Source organism: Elephas maximus, chromosome 8, assembly GCF_024166365.1.
Source record: "Elephas maximus indicus isolate mEleMax1 chromosome 8, mEleMax1 primary haplotype, whole genome shotgun sequence".
NCBI classification, from domain to species: domain Eukaryota; kingdom Metazoa; phylum Chordata; class Mammalia; order Proboscidea; family Elephantidae; genus Elephas; species Elephas maximus.
The window spans coordinates 122,769,995-122,780,086 of record NC_064826.1 but is presented as its reverse complement, the minus strand read 5'-3'; the positions used below and the strand labels follow the sequence as shown (position 1 = coordinate 122,780,086).

At 46.2% G+C, this 10,092-nt stretch overlaps 1 pseudogene; it reads right to left on the bottom strand.

The window, feature by feature from the left end:
- Window positions 1-435: 435 nt before the first annotated feature.
- On the bottom strand, window positions 436-9,810 carry LOC126081614 (ragulator complex protein LAMTOR5-like; annotated as a pseudogene).
- Between the last annotated feature and the right edge of the window lie 282 nt (window positions 9,811-10,092).

Here is a 10,092-nt window from a genome sequence, read left to right as displayed (position 1 = left end):
AAGCCATGTTCAATGGCAGCTGTTCATCTTTTTTTAAAGCCCTTAGATCATGGAGATCAGGAGAAAATAATCTTAGCACAGACTTAAAGGCGAGAATAAAAATGAGCAGTCTATAGCCTAAAAATACCCACGGTGTACAAAACAATAAAAATAAACCAATATTTTCCTTTTGTCTCCAACCAGATTTATTCAATACAATGCAATTTTATACACAAAGTAATCTGGACATGCTGCTTCAAAACATGATCTTTCTTACCAATATTTTGATAGGCAAATCCAGAGAGTGCCAAGAAGTAGCTTACTCTAAAATAAATAGAAAAATGTCCAGTGCATATTAAATGAGTGGCCTAATTCCTGGACCTTTAATAGTTCCATAAGATCATAAACATGGTAGGCTCGAGTCCCTGTGACAGCCTGGAGAAGTGATATGGCAGGTCAAGAGGCCATTTTGTGCACTGCCACTGTGGTGTTATTGGGTTCCTGGATCCTAATGTTCCTGTTACTTGATTCTAGACGCACCACAGGAATAGCAGTGGGGTCAGAGGTCAGCTTAGCTGTTTGCCAGGCTAGAACATATATCACCCCAGCATGCTATCTGACAGGGTCCCACAGCAGCCCAGATTAAGTCCTTGTGAATCTGTGCACAGGACTCCAACAATGGACAAATTCTTCATTGTGTCCTCCAAGTGCTGCTCCAAGGTTGTGTCCAAGGTCGGCCACCTGCTGTCAGGCTTGGCCTAGGACTCCACAACACCTTGCTTCCTTCTCCTAAATGAATATATTCTGCCACACAACTCCTTTTGGAAGTGGACACTTAGCTTGACGGAAACTGGTCATAGACCACTGGCTTTTTCTTCTGAGTGCATCAGGGTGGAGACCTGCGATGCTTCGCTTAATGAATAGAGGATGGCGTGGTAGACAAGGAGAAATCCCTGGGTTTTTGCCTCAATAATGGTGGAAGCATGAGTCATGTGGAAGGTCACCTCCTGCTTGTACCTTCTCCACGCATGTCTTCATTGCTGGTGTTGAATTCTGGATAGCAGGGGACCCAAGAATTTTTAAACTCAAGTGTCAAATACAAAGTGTTTTTGTTCCTTGTCTTTAAGCTACCCTGGCACCTCCAGTGGAGACTTTATTACCCAATAAACTCCAGCTACCAGGAAGCAGAAGTGACCTAGACATGCCAGAGTCAGGGGTGTTCTCATTTTAACACGGGGTGCTGAATTTGGCAGGAATTAGACTAAAACTTGTAAAATTTATCCTTGAAAATGTTGATAGACCTACAAGAAAAGGTTTCTATCAGACTTCTAAATCAAAACTGTAGCTCTATCTTATGCTATATTCCCCCTTCCCTGATCCAGTAGTAAATATATATATATATATATATATACACACACACACTCAGGATATAAAAAGATACATAAAGGAGCAACGATATAACTTCATACGAAAACAAAAAGGGAAACCTTTCTTGTAGCAGAAACCTTGAGGACTCCCTGAAGGATAGAAAGCAAATGGGAGCCACCTAGAGAAGGATGAGGTTAGAAAAGGGCACTTTAGGAGACAGGACTGATCTCTGGAATCACCATGAAGAAGGGAGTAGTGCTGATGGCAGGGTGCTGGGTGAATTGCAGGCTAAGAGAGGCAATGGACTGCTGCTACATTACTCCTTGAATACATAGGGTGTCTGCCTCCAGGTGGAAGCAGTGGGAGTAAATATCTGGGGAAGGCAGGACAGTGCTGGAGAAAATAAACAGAAGAGCATAACGAGACTCCAGAAGTAAAGGGGAACCAAGGTATTAACAAACTAAGCTACAAATGACTGAAAGTAAGGGGGAAAAAGTAGGAATTTGGCATGAAAACAAAAAAGGAGGTAGAGCGGGGTAGGTAAAGTGGTGGTGGGTAGGGATAGAAGCTTGCAGCAAGGACATCTTGTGGACATTTTGGGAAAGTACCTTTAGCCCGTACCTCAACGATGCAGAGCAACTTCCAGTCACTCATGGAGACCGAGCACATATGTTTGTACACTCCCTTCAGAAACACCACTGAAATGACAGCAAAGGAATATCAATGGGTGAAAGCCACAGAGATGTGGAGAACCAGAAAGCAGACGCAAACAGTGAGAGCTGGCCATGCATTATTGGGAGATGAACGGCGAGGGAATGAAGGACTAACTCTGCGGACTAGAGGAACCTCTGGTTTTGATGATTTCTCTTAATTTCTCTTTACCTGGAAATGTACTAAATTTGCCATCATATTTTTTTTTGGTTGGCAGTTTTTTTTTTCTCAAAGTTTAATATATATATCTTCAGATTGCCCTCTTGCCTGTAGAGTTTCTGTCAAGTAATCAGCCCTTAGTGTTTTTCTTTCCCCTTTGTTTGTGCCTTTTCATTTTTCTCTCGCTGCTCTCAGGGTTCTCTCCTTGTGTTTGGTTTTGGCAACCGTGATTATGATATGCCTTGGTGACTTTCTTTTGGAGTCAATCCTACATGGGATTCTTTGAGCTTCCTGGAGGGTCAGCTTTTCATCTTTCATGATATGAAGGAAATTTTCTGCCAGCAAACTTTCATCAATCTTCTCTGTGTTCCAGAGCCCTGATCACAAGCAAATTTTTGGTTTTGATTGTGTCCCACACAAATCTCAGGTTTTTCTACATTCTTTGCTCTGATTTTTCCTGAAAGAAAGTGACATCCATGGATTTGTCTTCAGTTTTGCTGATTCTGTCGTCCATTGTTTCAAATTTGCTCCCAAAGCTTTCTATTGAGTTGTCCTTTTCTGAAATTTTGTTGTTTCTCTTTTGTATTTCTACTTGCTGTTTTTGTATGATTTTTAAGTGTTTATTTCTTTTGACATTTTGTCCTTGTATTATTTTCCTGAGTTCTATTGCTTTATCTGTGTTTTCCTTGATTTTGGCTATGTTTTTGTTGGTTTGTTTGTGTTTCCCTTGATCTCTTTCCTAAGCTCTTGAAGAGCCCTACAGAAGAGTATTTTGAATTCTATATCAGGTACTTCTACTGCCTTTTCTTTTACCGTCAGGTTATCTGATTCTTTCTTTTGTTCTCTTGCTGGAGCCATCTTGTCCTACTTTTTAAATATGTTTTCATATTGTGCCTGAGACATAAAGGTAATATTTTATTGATTGGTTTAATGATTGTTTGTTTCATCTTTTTTTTTTTTTTTTTTTAATATGTCAGTGTATGCAGGCCTGGTGTGCTTTACTAGTTGGTCACCTTTGGATATGATAGCTCTTTCCACCTTGTACAGGTAGGCAGGGCACCAGCAGTCATATCTAGCCTGCTTCACTGTACACTGGTTTGGTGAGGTGGCTGAGGGCAGACTCAGAAGGTGCTGTGTGCCTCTTGATGTTGGTCCATCAGCGTGGAAACATTCAAATCCCCTCACTAGATGGGCAGGGGTGTCGGAGAGGCAGTTGTATGAGTTCATTTCCTACTGCCTAGCAACTAGATGAGTGGCTGGATTTGAGGGGTGGACTGGGCCTGGTTCATGTCAAGAATGAGTGCTGGGGATGCTCTAGCTGTGGTGTAGTGGTGAAGGCCAGCAGCAAGTGTGGGGGAGACCACAAGGGGCTAGGAGGGAGGAAAAAAAGGATAGAAAAGAGAAAGAAAAACAAGAAAAAAATGTGCAGTGTGGTGGCAGCCTATGAGTGTGGGTGGGGCGATCCCAGGGTCCAGGAAAAGTGTGCTGTATGGGGCTAAATTGGAGGGAGAAAGTAAAGAAAGAAAGGAAAGGGAAAAAATAAACCATAAATAAAATAAATGGTTGCATGGTTGAGGCCTGCATGCAGTAGTGGGGCAGGCCAAGGGCAGCAGCTGGCCAATGCTTTGGCAGCACTCTGTTTATGGCTGTTCAGCAGGGGCCAGTGGGAAGGGGAGAGGAGGGAGCTAGATGGGAGGGAGAAAGAAAAGGAAGAAATGAAATAGGAGAAAAAAGGAACAAAAAAGTTAGAACAGTGGAGGCTGAGGGGTGGGGTGAAGTGAACCTGGGGAAGCAGTGAGTTGTTGGCTCTCTAGCTATGGTGGTGGAGTGGGAGCCAATGGGAAGAAGGGGAGGTGGTATATGGGATTAGGTGGGAGGAAGAAAGAAAAAGGAGAACTAAAGAAAAAATGTGGCAGCATAGAGCGGGTCTATGGGTTGGGGCCAGGTGGAACCAGGGCAGCTGTGAGCTGGTGGCTCTCTATCTGTAGCAGCTCTTTAGGAATGACAGAAATAGTTGGATGTGGTATACAGGGTTAAGTGGGAGTTAGAATGAAAGAAAAGAAAAAAGGAAAAAAAAAGATGGTTCTGCAGGAGCCAGTGCATTGTGGTGTGGAGGACTTGGGCAGTGGGTGACTGGTAGTTCTCTTGATGAGGCTGCATGGCATGTTTTGTGGGGAGAGGGGTTGGTGATGTGTGGGGCTAGGTGGGAGAGAGAAAGAAAAGAAAGAAATAGGAAAAAAAAAGTCAGGCTGAAGGAGATGTTGGGTTGGGCCTGGGTGGGCTCATATTGTTGACCCCAAAAGTTGGGACTGCTGAGGAGGTGAGTGTCATGGATTAAATTACGTCCCCCCCCACCCCCCAAAATGTGTGTATTGACTTGGTTAGGCCATGATTCCCAGCATTCTGTGGTTGTGCTCCATTTTGTGATTGTAATTTCATGTTAAAAAGAATTAGGGTGGGATTGTAACACCCTTACCAGGCCACATCACTGATCCAATGTAAAGGGTGTTTCCCTGGGGTATGGCCTGTACCACTTTTTATATCTCAAGAGATAAAAGGAAAGTGACGTAAGCAGAGAGTTGGGGACCTTTTACCACCAAGAAAGCAGTGTCAGGAGCAGAGTGCACCCTTTGAACCCGGGGTTCTTGCACCTGAGAAGCTCCTCAACCAGGGGAAGAGTGAGGAGAAAGTCCTTCCCCCAGAGCCGACAGAGAGAGAAAGCTTTCCCCTGGAGCTGACGTCCTGAATTTGGACTTTTAGCTTACTTTAATGTGAGGAAATAAATTTCTCTTTGTTAAAGCCATCCACTTGTGGTATTTCTGTTATAGCAGCACTAGATGACTAAGACAGGGGGTTCTTGCTTCAACTCACCAGAAGGGTGAGGGATGGGGAAACACATTTTTCTGGTTACCCCTTGCTTTGTCTCCTGTTGGAATCTCTGTGAATTTGCCTTCTGGTACTCCGGATCTGGGGTCATTGCTGACTGTGTTCCAAAGTGGTGACGCTGTGCTGTGTTAGTTGGTAGGTTACCTCTACTCTGTATCTCTCTTCACTGTCTGTTTTCCCTGTTTCTTCTTCCACTTGGAATTTGATCTATTCTTTGTCTCTTCGTTTGATGCTTAGGGTTCCAGGATTGACAATTGTATCTGTTTTAGTTCATTTTTCAGGTCTTTGCTTCAGAGGCACTACACAGTGCACCCGTCTAGGGCTCCATGTTGGCCAAATGCAAGTTTTATAAAACTTCAAGGAAAAGAACATCCCAATTTTATACAACTGCTTCCACACAATATGAAGAGTGGGAATGTGCCCACTAACCTGCCTGAACAAACACAGCCACACAGAAACACACACACAGTCTCTGTTACATACAAACGCAAATATGTACACATACACTCACACACACATACACACCACTCACACACACCCACTCACATAGTCATATTAACATAGAGACACTCATACTCACACACACGCACTCACATACACGAGCACATTCACACACACAAACACACTCATTATTTTACATTTCCTAAAAAAAATTTTTTTTTTTTAATCCCTATCCATTCCCTACACATATAGTTACTCCCTGATGTTTCATTATGAAAAATTTTAAACACACAGAAAAGTTGGAAGGGTCGTTCAGAGAACAACCACACACCAATTACCTAGATTTTAGAACTGCTGACACTTTGTACTATAACCTTTGTCACAGTACTGTCCACTGTGACTTGTGTTCATGGTGCATCAAAGCCAGCCACAGGTTTCATGCGGTTCAGTTTTCAGACCACTTTTGCACTCCATGTGTTTCTGTCTCACACATACATGCCCCATGGATAAGAACAGTATATGTCCCTTACTTTTCTTTTCCTCTACTCCCCACCCACCCTTGTTCCAGTCTGAGTTGCATCTGGCTTCCCTATGAATGCAGTCAGACAAGCAATTCAGTAAGTTGTTCTACCTCAGGTTAGGAGGAAGCCTTGGAACCTCCATCAGGCACTCATCCTGTGTCCATGCACAGTACCTGGATCTCTGGGCTTACCTTTGAGCTGATGAGGTCTCTGGATGGATGGTGTTGTTTAAGATGGACTACTGCTGCTGACAGGTGTCAGGCACCCCAGGGGCTTTTTTCTGCTGATGAGGCAGGTGGAAAGAAATACACACCCATGAGCAAAGGGGGACCCTCGTTTGGGGTAGAGCTCATCACAGATGAGTCCCATACTTGTGGTCTCCCTTTTACCTACAGAACCTTGAGAACCAGTAGCTCCTGGGAGGTTGTGTGTGATACAGGAAGAGTGGGGATATAGGTCACAGTGTGGGGCAGAGACAGATGTTGAGGGGCACTCAGTTCGTTTTGAATGGGAAGAAACCCCAGAGCCTTGGCCGGGGGGCAGCAGATGTGGGGAGTCAAGAGGGGAAGACAAGGCTGTTTGGGGTGGGGCAGGGAGTAGGGCACCACCCCAGGAAGTGCAGAGCAGTCTCAGCTATGGCAACGCAAAGGTCATCACAATCTTATTGTGAGCTGAAAGCTCAGAAGAGGAGGGATGGCTCCTTCTTCTTTGTCTTCACTTATAGAGGAGGCCAGTGTCAGATTAAGAAATCTCCCTTGGGAAGTGGCCACTTCTTCGACACTGTGGGTGTGTCTGTGCAGGGAGGAGAGGTTGGGCTGGATGGCACGAAGTTGGCAGGTTGCCTTCGTCTGAGATTGCTTCATCCCTGGGGATAACTTGGATCCACAGCTACACACCTGCCACTAGCTTGAAGTTCTCTCCTGAGAAGCAGTAGGACTTTGAACCCAGGATAAGGGAGGGATGGATGATCATCTTCCCCAAGGTCCAGGAGGCCCTGTGGCTGCTGGCTGGAAACCCTGCACAGAGCCTCCTCCTCAGTGCCTTATGGCAGCTGGCTGTGCAGGCAGGCAGTCCGCCTTGTGGACGTTCTGCTCCACATCCAGCTGGCTACTGAAGATGTGGAGCGTCCAGCTCCTCTGGAGGAGACTCTGAAACTTCTGCGAGGATGCATTCCAAGTGGAGTGTGTGTAGCGGCCTAGGGTCTCTCTGGTCAGTCCTGGGTGAGATCTCAATGTAGGAGAAGTTCAACACTCCTGCAGAGCAAAGAAAATATCACCCTGTGAGGTATAAGGTTATAGAATCGGGACACCTACTCTGACAAACCATCACAGCTTCTGGATGTGTGATCCAGGCCAACATGTGGCCATTGGTGTCCTTGTGCCTGGACAGGTGTGGCTAATGTCCTGGAAGAACCCTTGGGTGCAGATCCAAACCCTCTACTCTTGGCTAGGTCTCAGGAAGTCACTCTCCTCCTGAGCAAGGTCCCTCTCTCTACACATGGGCCCTTTTTGCACAGGCTGCCCTCTTAGCCACCCCTACCTGGGAGTCTCTTCCCTTCTCTCTACCCCAATGCATGTGAGCACATTCACTCCCACTGGTCTCCACCCAAGAGGTCACATCCTCACCCTTCCACTCAAACCAGGGGCTCATATCCCTCCCCTCCACCCCCGTCCAGGAGTCACAGATGAAGTCTACACAGATGGAGTCAAAGTAGGCATGTTCTTGTGTGACTTGTTTCTTTTACTCCATGTGAGGTTCCATTAGTGAGACTCATCCACACTGATGTGCTGGGCTGTAGCTCCCTTGTGTCACTATGGAGTCATCTGCCAGTATATGAATGCACCCCAGTTTTCTTAGCCAGTCTCCTGTGATGGGCATTTTAATTGTTCTCAGTTTGGGGTGATTATCCCGTTGTAATTTATTTCCTAATGTTTATTTCTTATAAGTAGGAATGTCTATTAGATTGTCATTCTTAAAAGCTATGTTAGCTAAGCATAGAATTCTAGATTGACTTTCCCCCAAGATTTTAAAGACATGATTCCCCTCTGTCCTGGCTTCCATTAGTACGAAGTTAGCTAATCAATAATGCCTTGGTGAGGCGGGGCCGAGACGGCGAAGTAGTCAGACGCTTCCAGTGATCCCTCTTCCAACAAAGAGCCGAAAAAATAAGTGAATCCATTATATATGTGACAAGCTAGGAACCCTGAGTATCAAAAGGAAAGTTAAGGAATTTGACTGAGTGACAGGGGAGGGACAGATGGTGCAGGAGCAGTGAGGAGTTGCTGATCATGTGGCAGGGCCTCAGCTCCCATTCGTTGTTATGTTCCTTGGCGCAACTTCCATGGGGCTGATGGTAGTTTCCTGGTACACAGCTGCTTCAGTGAAAGAAGGCAAGCAGACTGGTGCACCCCTGACCTTGTGGCTTGTCTACAACGGGGCTTGCCATTGCATTTGTAGGGTAATGCTATTCAGCTATATGCATCCCCTTCCTAATGGAATCAGCTTTTCTCTTCCCTGAAGCATGCTGGGGGTGAATTTGGGATGGACTTGGGCTAAGGTACAAGGCTGGGAGTGGCATGACTGGGTCAGTGGCCAAGGCCGAAGAATGCGTTAGCAACAAGAAGGAAAACATCTGGGCCTGGACGTGAAGTCTCTGGGAACACTGACTGCCCAAGGGCATGGGAGAAAATAATGAGCCTTGGTCCCAGGTGGAATTGTAAATAAGCTTGGGTCTCTTGCTAGGTGGTTGCGGAAAATACTCCAGCCAGCTGCCACTGGAGAGCAGCTGCTTGCCCATGTCAGTAAGTTTCCCTGAAGATAAGAATCTGGAAAGGGCTATGTGTCAGTTCTTCAGATTATCTGCCAGGACACACAGTGAGGGTCTTTACTTGCTGGGGCTGTCCACTGACAAGTGGTATAGTTGGCAGGATCTGAAGGGCACACCATGCCTTCTCAGACGTGTGGGGAAAAGCAGGCTCTGCTGGGGGAAATCCCAGGGTGGCCAGGGACTCATGCCCTGGGACCACCAGCCCAGGCTGTTGATGACTGGGGACCTGTGCGTGAGTATGGGGATGCCCCGAAAACGCCACAGGGGTTTTTGCAGTTACTAGAATCTTTGCATGTTGAGAAAGAAAAGAAGGATGTTCGTGTTTTGGTTGCGGGAGTTGCATGGCCACTGTTGTGGGCATGGTCCCAAGGCAAAAGCCAGATTGCCGTGCTGAGGAGGCTTGTGTGGGGTGGCTTCTACTGACAGTATTGAGAGAGGCATCCGATGCGGAGTCAGCCACTAGGGCCCTAACTAGGCAGCTGGAAGCAGAGCTGCAACTGGAGGATTTAAGTGCGGCATTTCCTCCTCCACTGAAACATTAGTGCCCCATTTGCGGAAGCAAGAGGTGTCTTTGGGGGAAATCCTGGAGTGGCCAGCGAAGCCCAGCTAGCTCAATCGGTAGAGCATGGGACTGGAGCTGGTTGGCGGGGCTAAACAGGTCCCTGGTGCTGAGAACACCATGTAACACCCAGTGCAAAGCAAGAGTTAAAACAGCAGGGAGAAAAGAAAAAAAAAAAAGGAGTAAAATGCCTTTCAAGATAGCTTGTGTTGAGCGACCTTGAAGAGACCTCAGAATTCTCTGATAGCTGCCCCAGCCAAGATAACTGAACAGCAACCTAGCTGCAGCTGCAATGGTAAGGAGAAAGCTAAAAGAGGGGGGCCCACCTTCAGGTTACCAGGCAACTTGGCTGGACCCATGCTTGCACTTGGTGTGGTGGAGGTGTGGCCCCACAAGTGAGTGAGGGCTCTGCCAACTTTTCCCAGATCTTATTTCAGAAATAATTAAGATAGGACTAAGCCTAATTTCTCTGTCACCAGCAAGCAGCAAAGGCCGTGTGTTACAATTAAAGTCCAGTGAGGCATACTCTGGGTCTGAGGTCACTATCATTGAGACACTTGCCCAGCCTGACTACGGATAAGTCCCTTGGGGCCCCTACAAATCCTTATTGTGTGTGCTGATGATGTAGATGTATTAATGCA